The 18118-nt window shown below is 38.7% G+C and overlaps 1 protein-coding gene across 1 annotated transcript in view; it reads right to left on the bottom strand.

The window, feature by feature from the left end:
- chrm3a (cholinergic receptor, muscarinic 3a) overlaps positions 1-18118 on the bottom strand; it is a 67705-nt gene that overhangs the window by 4750 nt on the left and 44837 nt on the right. The window lies entirely within an intron of this gene.

Raw genomic sequence — 18118 nt, 5'->3', positions numbered from 1 at the left:
CTGGTTCTAACCCTGCCCCCAAAGAACAAGCCACTTCAGGACACACGTTAGATGGTGAAATTCTATGTGGAAGCAAACCAAATGGTGAAACGGAGAGAAAATATCAAACAGCACAGGAAGCGCTAATGGTGAGGCGTGAACCTGGAGAGTACAGAGGGCTGTTTGTTGTTGGATTGGGGATCTATTCACAACAGAAACGCTAACAATAAACAGAAGGTCTCGCTGCTTTTATCCAAGCTGTTATTGATTTTTGTATAATCAGGAAGGATGGAAAGCTTACATTTTGTAAAGAAGCATTTTCCGATTCAATTCAATTTCATTTCGCAATAACCTAAGCACAAAAGAATTTGATCTTAGAGACAAACATAGTTAAAATGAAATAATCTCAAATTAAGGTTTTTTTAGATTAGTTGAAAGTGAAGTGGGAGTGATTTTTCAGAGTGCAGCACATTAGCACTAGCTTTCTTTTTATGGCAAAAGCCATTAGCGCCTTTTTCTTCCACTGGGTAAGGAGGAAACAAACAACCTCTTATGATGGTGAAAAACATTACATTTATGATGCAGAGCAGGTAAGAACATGTAAAACCTCCTCTGACCCACCCAAACTCCTCTGCTGTAAACACACATATCCTGACAAATACACGTGCTGATAGGCGCAACCACAGCTGGTGCATTCTATACTGTATAAATTCACAATTGCACAACTATTACTTCATCCCACAGGGAAAGGTATTTGAAGCTGAACGCTGCACCTGTGCCTTGACAGAATGGCAGACCTCCCACAGAGCTGTTAAAGAACCTGAGTAGCCAACAGCGACTCACAGCCGTCTGTGACACAGAGCACACACTGATGCTATGATTATCAGGAGGCTCCCTGCCATCCCCACTCCGGACAGATATTATGATCTCGCCTTTCTCGTGAATGCTGTTTATGTTACGCGTGCATCAGATTGTGCAACACAAACACATACGCACACATGGAAAAACGAAAGCCGATGCGGCTGAGTACAAAAGAAAAATAAAAATAATAAAAAAAAAAAAAATCGAACAAATTCATGAGTGAAACAACAATGCCTGCAGGGGCAAATGTAAAGAACTGCTGTGTTTTTGACAGACATGAAACCAAGTCTACTTTTTACAAAGAAAATTCTTCTGTGCATGTGAAACGGCAATGTGTCACTGATGAGTGTTAATCATATTTTAAGTGCCTTAAAGGGACACAATGTGTCTGCATGAAGATAAGGCTTAAACAGCTAGAAAATCACCCTATAATCTTCTATAATGTTGACTTGCTACAAACAAAACAAAACAAAACAAACAAACAAAATTAGGAAAATGGATAAATCATCATATTCAATATCCTGTGAGGGAAACAGAGTTACAAATCCTTTTGGAAAAGGCCAGAATTTTGGATTATCTTCAGCTCAATGCAAGGATTTACAGGTTACAGCACACTGACCTGACAATGAAAAATATATTTCAGTTGCACTGGTTACAAAAAAATATCACTTGTTTAGTTTAGTATGCAAATAATATTGTGTTAGGATTATATATCCTATATGTGTCTGTATATTCATAGTGTTTATTCACGCTACATTATCGCTACATTGACTTCACCGAGGGAAAATATTTAGACAGGGAACATTTAAGCCTTTCTGTTGCCTCAGATTGCAGTGGTTAACTACCATGAATTTATATCCATTGTTCCCTGGGAGCAGAGACTGGCTTCAGAACAGAAGGAGAGTGCTTTTGCGTTGTTTGTTTTTCCCTAAAATTGAGTTCATCAGGCCTTTTCAGATAAAAAGCTGCATGTAGGGGATGACAGCATCCTTTCCCAACATGGGTGGGATAGATAGACCTTTGGAAACCAACTGGAGCTATTATACTGCCTATCTCCCCAAAGGCTAGATTCAGCTCTATATCTTAGGTTCGACTCCCAGGCACGTAGCTGTGATGGTTTAAGGTACAGAGAGAGAGAGAGAGAGAGATCAATACTCGTTTTATGTGTTGCAACCTAACGTGTTCCCTGACATTTTGAGGCATTTGTCCTAGCAGGGTTGGACAGCACAATTCAAGTTGACTCCAAGGATCCATCTAAATGATTGGATGACTAATACGCGGCCATTTCAGGCTTCTATTTTCAGCAAGTAATCTAGCAGAGCAGTGACACAAGCAGATGATATCCAGCAAGAGTCATGTTGATAAGCACTTTTTAATAAAGGTTAAAGCTGCTGTAATTTGAATCTTGGTCACTTTGGAAACACCTTGAACACAACAACATAACTTCAGTTAGAGGCATTCCATTATTGCCTACTAAAAAATACTTTTTTCCTAATTTCTACATTAATCAGCATTGTCTTATTTAAAAGGAAGTGAGGAATAATGCCAACTTGGTTTTTTTATCCGGGCCCAGCTGAACTTGAAAGCTTGGTTTCCCCGTGCTCATTCATTATCTTATATGTTAAGCACTCCTGTATGGGAGCCAAGTGCAGAGATCCATCTGGAGACTTCACACATTAACTATAATGAGGCAGTGCCCTTAAAACATGTTAGACACAATTAACTTGAACACAAATGAGGTTACCGCAAAACCAAGCTGAACAAGACTCAACTACAAACTCAAAACATAAAAACATCCCAGCTGTGCAGGCTGAGAGAAACACATGAGCAACTGGAGAACAACATCAGACTGACAAATACTCAAGTTGAGGGCCTTTTCACATATTGAATCAACCCAGCAGATGGAAGCAGTGACTCCAGCTAAGCAGTGCAGCATTGTCATGCAACATGCAGAAGGCTGCCTTATGGCAAAAGGACAGACAATACAAGTAGGAGAGAGTAAAGACTTTATACAGCAGGTCATGAATGAAAGAAACAAAACTATCTACTTATTCTCACAGGAAAAAAAAAAGCACTGCGTCATGTCAGTAAAGCCTCTGACACCCATCAGAGCTGAATGGTGCATTGCACACTAATGGATCAAATTCAAAGATATGCCATGTCCAATCATGTCCAGGTTGTCCCGAGTGATAAAAGGCAGCGAGACATTTTGTTTCAGGGTGAAATGGGATCGGGCCACAACACCAACTGCTGCTGCCGTTATTGATTTTCATCTATTGAGCGATGCAGCCATGCTGGCAAGCAGAGCCCGGAGTAGATGGACTACGTTTTATCTTACATTTGCAAATACTACAATGACTTGAACCATAACTGCAGTGGCATTTGCTAACAATAGGTTTATAGAAAGCTAAGGCCAGTTCTGGAGTAACACAAACACTAGATTAAACTGTAACAGAAATCTATAATATATCTAATATTTCGCCTACTTTAAATCTGTAAAAAGACGTGGTACCAAAACAGCTACTAACTGGGGAGAAATGAAAATAAGGTCTTTACAACCCTTAATCCAAACACAACAGTACATATACTGTCAAGAGCAGGATGTACCCAAAAAGAGAAGGTGGGTAATACTTATACTGTCTCTTTATTTGTTAGCAAAATTTGAGAAATTGCAACCTAATAATAGAATATATATAACTATGCTTACCTTTGAAATCAGGATTGTAGGCAGTGACACAACAGAGTGATGCTTAGCATGCATCAAAAAAAGACTCACTTCTGGTAGCCCACGGAGCGATGGTCCAAATTATCAGCTTACTTCTGCATGCATAAGCTACAATTAAAAGTGTGCACTTCAAGAAGCTTATTTAAGTCCTTAACTTTTGTGCAACTCACAATTTTTTTCTCATGAGTTCTCCAGCTGAACACACCGTGAGATAATAAACACTAAAGGAACAGCTGGAGTGTGCACTTTTCCTGCAACCTCTGAACCAGTGAAACATCAGTACCGCTCTAACAGCCCAAATTGTAGGTTCATTTCAATTTCACAGGACCCTGTCCGTTCAGAAGCAAGAGAGTAAATTGTAATTCTATGGTTTCTCATCAAACGCTAATAGACTATTGCTATTTAGACTATTGTAAAGTTTAGTCAAACTGGAGTCTGATTTTAAAACCTCATTTTCAGAATTAGTCAAATCAAACACTGACAAGTCTACATAGGGTGGTTGATGCTTAACATAGTAAGCAATTTGATTCCCTGTTTTGTATAATTGCATTGTGATATGAAGAAATGAGAGGTGGTTATTATAGTAATAATAATATAGTACAATATATATGATACAACAGGGCAGCACGGCAGCATCGTGGTTAGCGCTGTTGCCCCGCAACAAGAAGGTTGCGGTTCGGTTTGGTTGCGGTTCGACGTGGGGGCCTTTCTAATACAGCATATACTGTATAATTAATTATAACTAGATTTAAACATTTTCTACCTGTTAAATCAAATAGAGGTTGTAAAGAAGCGATATGTACTGAAGGAATGCTGGTCCTGTCTTCCATGAAAAAAAGAGACTTTGTAGTTGAACAGGATGAGCTAAATCTATCAAAAGCTGGTGATGATGGGCCTTCCGCCAGAAGATTGTTGCAAGGGTTGTGAAATACCACAAGGCCATCTGTCAAGTACTCATTGCTGACAAAAACAAGCATTTAGTGGCTACTTGGCAGGAGTTGGGACTTGCTGAAGTCCGTCTCAAAAACTTCACAGATTCTCAGACAGGCAACTCTGAAATGAGTGAATTATTCATTGAAGCATTTGCAGCACCTTCTCCAAACCAAGGTCCCAAAAGATGCTCAGAAACATTGTCTGTCTCAGTGAGGAGTGTAACAAAGTAACAAATGATTTGCTGAACACGTAATCACTGGTGAAGCAAAGCTGCAAGGTACAAGTGGTAACACAACTGATGCCATCAAAATGAGAGAGGCGTCTGGTTGTGCAGGGCGACCATGACCCATTAACTTCAAAAGCAGTTGGGAGAGAAGCTGTGGAGGAGGAGGAAGTGCCAGCAGCTGCAGCTCGGCTCATCCTGCCAACTGTTACAGATGGTTAGAAGCTACTCAGCTTGTCTTAAAACCAATCCTGCTCAAGGATTTCTGCCACCAGTTCAATTTTTGACAGGTATTCAAGGCAGAAAGAAACAGTTGTGATCTATCCAGTTACAAGTGACGGCAAATTCACAGCGGATTTCACAACAGTATTTTGGATTTCTAATCTTTCAGAGTTCTATTATTCCATAATTGATACAGTATTTTCAGCATGCAAATACTGAGTCATTTCTACACAATACACTAGCAATCATGGCTGATGGTAAAGTCTGCCTGCAGCTAATTCAACATATAATTCAATAATTGGCTGATTGAACTGTGAGGCTGAAATCAGCCTAACAGCTGTTTACGCTCTGGTGGCTGCATGTTGAGTTAGGTGCTCATGCAAAATAAACATTTCCTACTGTGCTACACTGAGCAAGGAAGAACTGGGGTGACTTTCATTTTGGAGCACTAACAGGAAAATCTGTGAATTTGTTTCTGAGGTCATAGATGACTGCAATCATTAACATTTCCGACACGAAATCAGCTGTAAATGAATGAAGGAATGGAACAAGAATGGGCAGCCACTATGTGCAAGCATCAGCATGGTAATCTCCTCCTTACTCCTAATTACTGCCATATAAAGTGCTATGGCATCTTGGAAAAAGACTCATTATTTAACTGATTTTTTTAGTAAAACAAATTTAAATTATGTTTCATTTAGTTACACTAAGTTAAAACGCAAGCTACTCGTCTGATGTATTTCTGGAACTCCCGCACAAGACCTGCTCTGGGACCAGAACTATTAAACAATTTTTGATGTTAACACAGTAACTCTTCGGGTTGTGCTAATTAAAGATCCATAACCCTTTAAAATTAAAATTGTGTAAGTGTGTTTATTCTTATACTTTTTTATATAATAACTTTAAAGCACATTAGGACCATAAATGATTTTAAATTATGCATCACCAGAAAATTACACAAAATCAAAACATTAAAAAAAGTATAGATATTTGGGGTGTGCCAAAAAAACAAAAAACGATTCCTATCAGCATAACAATAAAACAATTAAACGTACTTCCCACAACTTTGGTGGGAATATCAAATCCACTGTAAACTTTTTAATTCCACCAATTTGTAATCCACTGATGACTGACATCTGCATTGAAGAACATGATAGTCAACCTTTTTGTGTTAAGCTCAGTGAGTGACTCTCGTTTGACTTAGCACTTGGCACTCTGACTGTGTGAAAACTCAATAAGACAAACATCCAACCAATCAAAGACCAAGTACTGAGGTACTTTACAGGTTAGGCTGTAAAGTACATCAGCGGTGTGAGCGAAATGGGAACAAAAGCATACCGACATTATCTCAGACAGGATGCTAAGACACTGAGGCCTTGCAGATATGTCTACTGTCTGTTGACCTGGTGACAAGATGTAAAAAAAAAAAAAGGTGATATGTGCTCTAGATGAGAGGTTAGATTCTAAGATTCATCATCTGGGAAACTTGAATGTTTGAATAAAAACTTATCGCAACCCATCCAATAATTGGTGAGAGTTTAGTCTTGACCAAAGTGGTGGACTGAAAGACCAGCATTCCTATCATGTCATAAAAAAAATGCTTTGGGATTTAATGGGGAAAAAATGGGAATTTGAGTTCTGACATTAGAGTTGAACAAAGCACATTTGAGTCTTGTTATCTATGTGCAAAACATATTTACACTTGAGCTCAGGGAAAGACAGGAAATGTTGTCTTGACACTCCTGCATATTGTAGTAACAATATAGGGATGTTTATTTTTTTCCACTGTAAGTGACGGCAGGACTCTTGCAGCCAGTAACCATGTATGTGCCTCAGCAGAAATATCAATACTTGAGTCATCAGTCGGTGTGAAGTTTGATCATCAGGTGGATAGTATAAATGGAAGCAGTGTAAACTTTCCTGCCCAGAGAGCAGGAAAAAGGTGCCTAGTGTCTGTACAATGGAACAAGTCCCGTCAGTTTCCTAATACCAGGAAGCAGATCAGCATAATTATTCTGCCCTAACCTTGTTTATTCTCCTTTATGACTGTGGGCAGCCAGGTGTCCTGCTCACACTGGCACCACGAGCCATAAACAGATGGCAGTTTGACGAGAGCTGTGTCTGATAAAATAACAATGTGAGGAAGTGATACAATAATCAGTTTGAGAGGTTACGCAGGGAAGGTGCCAACCCTGGTGTTTGGAAACATCTCTGTCGTAGGTAGCGTAGGTAGACTGAGAGTGCAATCATTTACATAATGCAAAACATGTATGATTTTTTTTTTTTTTTTGTGCACCATCTTATAAATCTGGACATGCAACAGATGCAGCAGGCTGCATATTTTCCAATCCTCTCTCAAAGGTTCATAGGCTGCTAATATGAAACCAAGTTTACATTCACAGGAGCACTTAGTCCCAATACAGGAAGTAGTTAAACATTCAAACTGCAGAGACGCAGAAAGGAGGCTGAGGTGGGTGCTTGGTTGTATGGCTGCACAAAGTCCATGACTTCCATCCAGGATGCCAAGGTTTGTGTCCTGCTTCTGTTTTCTTTGGTTCATTCGGATAATCTATACATTTATATTAAGGCGACACAGCAGTCTGGTAAGCACAGAGCAAAGAAGGAAGTTGACGTTACAGCCAAAGACTTTGCCAAAGGAGGCGGTCAGCATGGATGGATGAATGAGATGTTGGGACTTTGATATTGGAAACCACTGTTTGTTTCCTATACTCTTCTAAAAGTCAACATTTGCTTTTTTGTTTTCTTTTCATCATGAGCATGATCATTCCCTGTTAATGTTGCAATAATTTTTAACACAAACTTTCCCTTTTGTGCCCAACCCAAACAAAACCTTATCTGTAGCTGCGTCAAGTCAGAAAGCCAGTGAGCATTTATTTTCCCAACAGTGATTTGTAAGCATTTTAAAGGGCTCTGACACTTGGAATCTGATTAGAAAATTGGTTATTATTGTGGGAAGAAAATACTCACAGCATGTTTTCTCATTTAAACTGGGAAATGTGAACATGTTGCTTAACAAACATAATTTAGGCAGCCAAAAATGTACTCAGCAACTGCAACACAGCTGTACACATATGAAAGTAATTGTCCGGCAGGCTTCAGATGTTGTGTTATAGTAGTGTGTGGAAGGAGAAGCAGGATGTTGTTATGCGTCTGACCAGTCCTGGTGGCTCATGGGATCATACACATCCTCACCTCAGTGGTGGGTCTCCATGCTTTTTGACAGCCTCAGTAACAAGCTGCTGGAACTCTTTAGACATGGCACTCTTAAGCCACTTAGACATGCCTTTGTAGTGTGTGTGTATGTGAAAGCAGGAGACAGGAAGAAAAGTATAGAGGAGGTAGAATAGAGACAGTGGAAGAATGGCTCAGGAATATGTCAAACCAAAAAGTCTGCGGCCACTTGAGGATGAGAGAAAGCTCAAGTTAGCCTTTCTTTCATTCTCACAGTAAATCTAAACCTGGATGAGGGCCAGTGCATACCTTGTGTGTCTTTTAAAACAAAAGTGACGCTGCTGTCAGTGAAATTAGGCTGAGTTTTATGGTAGATGTCAGAGTGAAAAATGGGCGAAAAAAGAAACAAACTTGTGCATTAAAATTACCAGAGTGACAGCTAGTTCCTCACAATTCCCATGATCCAAACTATGAAATAGCACACGTTGTTTCATGTGAGGCAAATTGCAGGCCTGACCTTTTGCCGCACTTCTCGTGCCTGCACTTTGATACAACCCTACACAGATGCTATACACATGTAGGTGATAGGCTATTGCGATCAATCCTTAAAAGGAAGTGCAACCATCTGCCTATTGAACAGGCACTCGAAAGAGAGGGAGAAAAAACACACTCACTCCTATGTAAACATGCTTCAGCCACAGGAGAGGGGTCTTTAAATGTTGGAGGCAGAGATGCAGGGTTGTGCTGAGGGTACAGGAGGGTGAATGGATTTTGTAGAGGAAGTTAGGAATGTCTGAGGGGACGTAGGAACTCACACCTCCTGCTGTAGAAGTGTAAGTTATCCAGCAGATAGATATGTATTTATGTGAGAGAGAAGAAATAAAACAAATTTCCCTGAACAGAGAGCTGTCAGAGGATAAGCACAGCACTTCTACTGCACTGTGTGCCTCTCCACCACGTGTATACACACATTACGTAAGGATGATGAAGTGCAAACACATTAACCCTAACCCGGTCACATACTCTTCACAGACACACAGACATGCAAACATACATCAGTTGCCAAAGCTCAAACACTTGAGGGAACATTGAGTCAATAGAGTGATTAAAATCGAGTCTTATGAATGATCCAAATGCCATATCGCCACAAAGACCGGTGGCACTGGCAGGTCTGGTCATAATCAAGTGTCCAAACACTTTGGCCAAACAATTGGCAGATGTAGCCAGTCTTAAAAAGACAGTTAAAGCTGTGGCTGCATTACAAACATGAGTACTTGAGGGGGTGCGGAAAAGCACAGACATCCTCCGCACCTCACTCACTCTTACAGTATTCACTCAAACATACCAGTCTTTTTAACCAACACAAGACGAAAGCAGCCCTGATGTGTGGATCTAGGCATTTGTAGATAGTAGAACCTAAACGCGACGCATAAATTATATGTACATATTTTGATCCTACAGTATGATGGTTCCCAGTAGTGTATGGCATCATAAAAATGTGTATTTCACTGGACAAAGTTATATACTCACAAAGCTGAACCGACTTTGGTTTTATTAATATTTAATATCAAATTATTTTGCCCGCTGTATTAGTTTCTTTGTATTAATTAACTCTAACCTCTACCTTTGATTGTAACTGTATTATTTTTTTATGTCATCGTATTAAAATCAAAATGGTGTTTACAGGGACATACTCAGAGAGAAACTACGTTCTGTCAGAATTTCCTTTTTCTTGGAATTAAACAGAAATCATAATGAATATAGAGGAAACTAACATTTAAATGTGTAGATCAAAGGCAAACTTTAAACAGTCCAAGGATGTGAGTGAACACTAACGCTTATCCTGAGGTGCCAATTAAAGAAGGAAGAGAGAAAAGGAAAGGTAAGGGTCTGGAAGAGGATATCAAAAAGGAGTCTTTGGTGAGTCAGAGTCTAGTTATCCCACACACCGGTATATTACATACAATTTCTTCTTAAGACGGTCTGTTCAAATAACCCACCAGGGAAAAATCTAATTGTACATGTCTACATTTGTGGCATTCTTACCTTATTTATTTATCAGGGAAATACACATTAACACCATCAAGATGAAAGTATTATTTTCTTGTATTTGTGTATTTTCAGCTGCTATAGAAATATGCAATGCTTACCTGCCCACCACACTAGTTTTGCATGCATTGTAAAATCCATTTTACATGCCATTTTAATGCCATGACATTTAAATGTCCCTTTGGGGATTAATAAATTGTATTTCCATCCATCCACCTATCTATCTATTTTCATTTGCAGTCCAAGATTTTATACATTGGAAGATAACAGAGACAAATAAAAGGTTTGGTTAAAAGTTTTGAAAGGTCAAGGTAAGTATCGCACAACAAACCTGAAGTCCACATGGAGAACAGAAGCAACTCGAATCTTGAAACGTGTTCAGTGGGTGCCCATAGGCAACTGACAGAACAAAGTTTATAGCCAACAATTATATTTTTTATTGGGTGCTTACTGCCTAATGAACCTTGAATGCTAATGGCGACAGGCGAGTGATGAATCAGTTACACTGACAATTGGCTTTTGCTGCTGAGGCCTGTTATTATTGGTCTGTCAGAAAACATCCAACACAGGAGGGAGAGATGAAAAAGAGTCCATTCATGGCCAAGGGCTTTGGGCAGGATTACAATGGGGTTGATCCAACAGGAAGCCAGAGATCGAAATTGTCATATTGTTGAAGAAGAGATCGGAATAAAGAAGTGTAATCCTCCTGACACAAAACTCTTGCCTTCTTCCAACGTAAAAACTAACGATAAAGCACATGAGACCCATTCTGAAATTAGCATAATGAGACAAACCACTGAGCTTAGACACAAATAGACTAATATCTTGCAAATGGGGGGCCCTACTTCTAGTGAATGATGATCTGTAGCATGTAATAGTTCCCATCCGGCACACTGACAGGAACATTATGAGGATGGAAAGTGATGAGATCCTCATAAGTCTGTAATATTGTATGGAGTCATGCTGAGTGGAAAAGGACTCTCTTTGACTCTCATTGTACTTATAACGTGGCTAATATGAGTGGGAGCACTCGCCGCAAGAGACAAAGACCAGAACAGGCTTCCTGAAAATTATGTGGGTGGTTGAGCCATAAAAATTTTTCTCAGGTTATAAAGGAATCATACGACCAAATTACATTTTGGCTGCAATGACTATGAATATTTACCTGCTGCTGATTTCATTCTTCAGGTGTTCTGCTCTTTTTCAAAACCTTCTTTTCTAGGACATACACAATGTATAATAGAATATTTCCTGCCACATAATATAGATTTATGTAAGATGTATATAGTAATACCACTACTCCCTGACTACTTGTCAAAAAATACATTTCACAATTTCAAAACTTTTAGTCGTCATAATCAGATCACAGTTGAAGTCTAAATGTAAATACACCAGAGTATTTGGTGTACAGATCACTGTGTGTACTGATGAACTCATATATTCATTCACTTTAAGTATAATGTGAGCTAAAAGCAGCAAAGCACCAGTATGTTGCATCACTCCAGAAAAGAGCTCAGGACAGCAATGGCTTCAATATTCCATTAAACCAGCCAACCAGGCCTGCAAAAAAGAAAAAAGAAAGAAAAATCCCCTCACCTTCTCCCTGTTCAAGCACATCGCTTTTTCTAGAAAATAATAATGTCCCCCCTTGCCACCTGCAAAACCAGAAATAAGGTGTTGTGCTCTTGCTGCCTGAAACTAAGTCTCTGTTAATCAACTTGACCATTTTTCACACCCCAGAGGCTCCTTTCAGATGTCACCACAGAATGAGGAGACTCTGAGGCCCTTAAACTTATTTAAACAGCGCTGAGAGCAAGTATACTACTCTGTGTTGAGACAGGTTGATGAAGACAAACACCATATCCACCTAAGTGTCCCAGGCATTTCCCAGGACTATGATCGAGAAGGGGCAGCCCAGTTTGTAGCCTTAAAACGCTAATGTATCATCATACCAACTGAAAAAGGAGCAGGATAAAGAGAGAAATTACCTGATCCCTGTACGGAACCAGGCCCTTTTCAACCGCAGCTTTATGGTTTTATTTCCTGCAGTTGTTGGCCAGATATGACTGGATGAATGAGAATATGCACAGACAACTCACACATTTGTTTCTTGTTAGCAATTCTGGATCATTTAGAAAATGATGGCTGATTATACGGCTGATACTTAATATGATTACTTTTTATTATGTCATTTGTTTTATTAAGTTCTGTCAACCACATTAATGCTCTTTTACACTTTGATTGTCCTGTAATGTTAGTTCTCACTGTTATTTTGATATATATACACATATGGGAAAAACTGAAGCCTTATTTTGCACAATTTGTTATATCTGAAGTGAATCTGTTTTTCAGTTCCTAATAAAAATATTTGAAACGAGAAAATTATGGTTGATTTAAACTTATTATTAGCATTTAATACAAAAGGATACAATTACAATGGGGTAGGATTATCTTATTGAAGAATGCAGGTCATTGAGTAAATATTGAACATATGCCTACGTTACAGATGAGCTTCATGACGCACAGACAGCCAAATGAGTCCATTACACATAGTGCCATCATAAAGCCGCTTTCAAAATCCAAAGGTTAGACTCAAGTGGGAATCTTAATTATAATGTATTACAAAGTGGTATCAGGACATGATATTATCACTTTAAAGCTCACATACTCCTCATAAGTGGCTGGGAATGGTTTCTAAGACTGTGTTAACAAGTCAATAGAGGTGAGCAAAATATTTCTGAAAAAGGTCTAATTTGAGCAGAAGGAAAATCATTTTTCTCTGCTGTGGTACAGACTTCTTATTAACTAATCATTAAGTAAACTTGTTTCCTATTTCCTATAAAAGCTGGAAGATGTGAAATGGAAAGATGAACGATAAGCTGCTTAAATAAGACATGTGATTGATGTTTGTTGGATCAGCTGGTGATCATCTGCTGGAACACCTTGCATGAACTAGCACAATGCTTCATTTACGCATTTTATCTATTCTTCTTCCAAATCCCAAAATGGCCAGAACCATTTACTTTACAACACAAAGTCACATTAAAATTCTGCATGCTCACATGCCAACAAAAATCCCACCTAAGTGCTCATATTAAATATTAAATATTTTCATCAGCGTCCAACACTAAGTACCATTGTTTGGAGATTTGATCTGGATAGAGCACAAAAATGTGGTTCAGAAGAGGTGAAGAAAAAAATACAGAGGACTACATGCAATTCACACTTTTCAGGTGCTGGCAGAAACTTGAAACTCAATTTCCGAAACAACTCAAAAAGCATTATATTGCTTGTTTTAATGTTGTTTGGTGACTAAACTGCTGTGCACCAAGATCAATAAAATATGCAGGCGTTAACAAACACTACTTTCATTTGGAAGGTTTTCAGAGCACACGGGAGCTTGAACCAGGAATTCCAGGGAAAATCCATGTCCGGGAGCTGTCATATTAATGGATACATATTGGCTCGCTGTCTTGTTTGTCTGTGTGACACATGCCTCGTGGGGAGGGATTGCAAGCCTTCTCTAAACATAGCAAAACCAAACAAACAATACAATGAGAATCACTTTTTCCAATCACATGGACCTAATGCAGAGTGAATAATCTTTTTCTCACACTCTCACCTCTCCTGATCTGAAAAAGTGACTTCATTATGATTACTGCACCTCTCTTTTCTCTAGTTTCTGAGCTCCACTAATGCCAGAGACAAGACCAAACAAATTAACAAGAGCATCCTTGCAAAATTATTTTTAGGATGAATTTTAGGACCTTACAGCTAGTTTAATAAACTCACTGAGGCCTGGCTTCAAGTTTAATCATGGACCTTATGACTTCTTAGATATTTGGAAATGAAATTTGTTTCTCAATTATTTTTCCATTATTTAACCTCTGAGACACCAGGTCTTCACCATTAGAGCCTTTTTGCAGAAAGAAAAAAATTAGCGTTGGAGTCATCTTTTATAGCTCTGTGTTTAAAAAATGTCCAAGAGAAAGTCATGATGTTTTTACCTCGGCTTGTCCTTTATTCTGTGTTGCATTGTCTCTGCTTTTACCGCTTCTGACACTGTCTTTAAAAATTTTCACTTTGGTGGCAGAAAGAACCAAACAGAAACTTTGATTTCAAGAGTAAAAAAAGATTTGTGTCTTTCCAAAAATTTTAATTTTAATGGTATTTTCTTGTGAAGGAGTCATATAATCATATATAATTCATATAATAACTCAAGCAATATGCTGGCTTAATTTTTTGCGAATGAGAAGCTATCTTTCTGGTGTTACTATCACATTAAAATGAAAACAAACCTAATTGCTCTTTCTCAGCACTAAGCACAAAGGAAAAGAGATACTGGCTGGATGTTCACAGAGTGAGCTACGGTGATACAGTATTATGCACCAGATGTCATGAAATTAACATTTTCCATTATCATGCTAAATTTAGAACCAGCCAATATATACTTACTGAAAATACAACTATAGGCTCCTGAAAACTGCCAGCACTGTGGATATTTAACGAAGAGTTTTTAAGATGCAATCTTTCTCTCTCTGGGGGTAGACACCATGAGGATATTTTAGAAATGTCAACTTGTTGGAACTGCAAATTATTGCTCTGATTTGCCACCTGTAAGAATACAGTATGTTGCTCTCCCGGGAGGTTTTCAGACAGTAGCTGCTGGCTGAACTCCCCAAACTTAACATTCCACGTGCATTCACATAAGCTGAAGGAAACATTTCTTCACATCAAGATGGCAAAATAGCCATAAATTGAGGTAGTTGTAAGTGTTGATTTACTGTATAAATGTTCCCATTTGAACCACTGGGTGAGAAGTAAGTGTGAAGTTATGTGCATCAGGCGTACAGTATGGATCTGTAGACCAGGGGTGGCTGCACAGCAAAGAGAGCTAGTTATACAAAATTTCATGAGCAAAGGTCCAAAATGTTGGTCTGTAAACAAATACCCTCTGCAATAATTGTTTTCCTTTCTCTCTTCAAGGCACATAAAGTATAACGTGTGCCTTGGTTTCACTGTGTTTCTCTTCATGTCATCATGTCATTTTTCTTTGGGTTCTTTGTAAATTTCTCTGACTCTCATCTCATCCCTCGTCTGTGAGTTGCTCACCCACTGACTCGCTGTAAAGGCTGAAGAAGTTCCACAATGCCAGCGGGGCGCTCTGGTAGCTGAGTGGTTGCAGTGCGTATCATATGGGTACATCTGGGAATTCCAAGTGGCTGAGCATGAGGTAGCCCGTTCAAGTCCCCTGCTGATGGTCCATTCACTGCATGTCAAGCCAACACTCTTGCTCCATTTCTTGTCTCTCTCTGTACTCTCCCTTCTCAATATGGGCAAAAAATTGAAGAAATATTAACGATAAATGAGCTATACCAATCACAATTGAACAATTCTCAAAAAATAGGCTATACGTCCATTTTCAGTGGTATCCAAATTTGGGGTCTAAGTTCAGATCTGGACCTCAGTTTTATACCTCTGATAGAGACTCCATCCATCCATCTTTGTCCACTTATCCAAGGTCGGGTCGTGGGGTCTGATAGAGACTGAAATACTAAAATAATTAACAGGGAAAATGTGAAGTTTGTTTTATAAAAAACATTTTACCAACAAAGTTCAACATGGAAGGGTCTTTATATTGTCACAATTACACAGTTTTGTTTTTTACATTTTGATTCACTGATGGCTGTGGTATGGAAATGTGTCCACAAAGATCTGGCGCAAGCATTTAATTTGAGCAAAGGAACAAAACTACACTGAACTGCTGCAGGGAAGCTTATAGCATTACAGGCGAGTAAGGGTGTTTTGGGTTCTGCAGTCTGCATCCCTACGATCTGAAGTCTCTGGATCTGGATGTAAGTCATCTTACATTAAGGCAGCTGAGCAGGTTTTGTGTGGAATAAAGAGGGGAATGGTGACAGGTTGCCTTGGTGGACAGCAAGAGAAACGTAGGTTGGTGTGAGATGGCATTAATACTGTTATTTACACTTTCTCACTTCTCCCCTTCTCTTGAACATGCATATTATCATTATGAGACTAAATATACGTGTCCTGTTCTTTCTCTCTGTCAGAGTTTTTGCCTGTAACATCTGAAATGTGCAATTATCATCACAGCAGGCAATTTCTTCTTATTTCTTCTTCTCCATAAAGCATACTGACCTGACAGTACTTTGAGCAGTATGCAGATGGTGCTAAGCATGCTGACAGAGCATCAAATCACTTCAAACTATCTGAGAAACAGCCACAAAAACAGCCAAGAAAAGCTTTTCCTGACAGAGAGCTTCATTTTGCCCACAGCTTTCAAAATACATACTGGATAATAAATGCTAACAAGATTACGAGTGAAAATTTTCTACATACAAGAAAATCCAAGATAATTAACGACTGTGATACACTGCAGGTGGTGTTTCTCAGTTTTATGTGAAAATGTTACTTCTGCACACAGCCTCCACTGACTGTCAAGGACATGACTCACATACTGTTACAGTAACCAGCCTACTTTCTTCATAATGCCTTTTTTTTTTTTTATTTGCCCCTATAAATGGGAACATTAATGCTGGTTCTTCATTTCACTGGCTACAGTCAGCTGAATAATAGAATCAGCCTGAATTACGCTCAAATAATGTTTTTGTATGAATCATGAATCAGTATTTGTACACTATTCATATCATAAAGGTGGAGAATAGGTAGGATTGATAGTGAAACACTTTGGGGTTTAATCAGATATAATTACATCAAATAATTAACAGCAATTCACAATGCTGCACTTTAATTTGCTTTCTGTAATTTTATATGGAAAGGCTGCAGTGTGTGAGGACTTTATTGGAGGATTCAGACTGAGTTTTGCAGGAATGGCATTGTTTTCAGAATAAGGTGGAAAACTACACACACGCACAAAAAAAAAGGAAAAAAACCCAACAACTTTGGTCTCCAGAGGAAAAAGTGTAGTCCATCAAACAGACATTAAATTAACCTGTGGGCAACAAACATTACAGCTGATGTGGACATTACCCTTGAAAAATTAGCGCACATGGGGGGTTGATGGACTCCAGCAGACTCACAGGATGTAACGTAATTAGAGGTCAACAAACACAGCTACTGTAGCCTTAAGGTGGTATCCTGGCATGTTGCCTGTGTGCACTTGTGGATCTCTTATAGGATTATTGGAAGGATAAAACTGAAGAAATTCATGAGTGGACTCTAAGGTATCATTTGTGCTTTGCCAAGCTCGACTTAACCTGATGTTGGTTTGCCTCAATTAAAATTATCTACTTATGATCTCTTTCCGTCTGTTTGCCAAAAACGATTCTGTGTCCCTGCCAGTGAAATCCGATGAGGTGCTTTCAAGCAAACAGAGGTACTGAATATTTTCATTGGTGTATTTAATCTCATTTTCTTGAAACTTCCTCTTGGCACTGACCTATGAGTACTGCTCAATATGTTTGCTGGGAAAGATCTAGCAATTATGAAGTTAAATTCAAATATATTACAAGATTACACAAGATTTAACATGCAGCAACATTTTAGTAAATTGCCCAAAGTCATCATGAAGATATACAAAAAATAAACAGTGCCAATGAGTCCATTTAATTAAATTCATCAATTAATCACCAGATATTGCTCTCCAAACATAATTTTCAAAGAACTGTGCCCTATTTGGAATTATTTAATTTTACTTACTCATTGCTTAAACTAGATGGAGTTATGAAAATAATTGCCTCTCTCATTGGTATTGCTGCTGCATGAGCAGTTAGTGGGAACATTTATTTTGTCTCCAGAGTCAGCATGGATAGATCAGAGACCTTTCGGAATAAGAGACATCATGGTTTTTGCTGAACAAATCAACAAGTTCTTCCCCTGGACAAAAAAAAAAAAAAAAAAAAGTCCTTGAAATAGATGAAGAAACAGCCCTCGCATTAACCTTTAAAAATTAA

This window comes from Echeneis naucrates, chromosome 15 (assembly GCF_900963305.1).
Source record: "Echeneis naucrates chromosome 15, fEcheNa1.1, whole genome shotgun sequence".
NCBI lineage: Eukaryota > Metazoa > Chordata > Actinopteri > Carangiformes > Echeneidae > Echeneis > Echeneis naucrates.
Note: the sequence above shows the minus strand (reverse complement) of the source record. Positions and strands in the feature narration are given on the sequence as shown.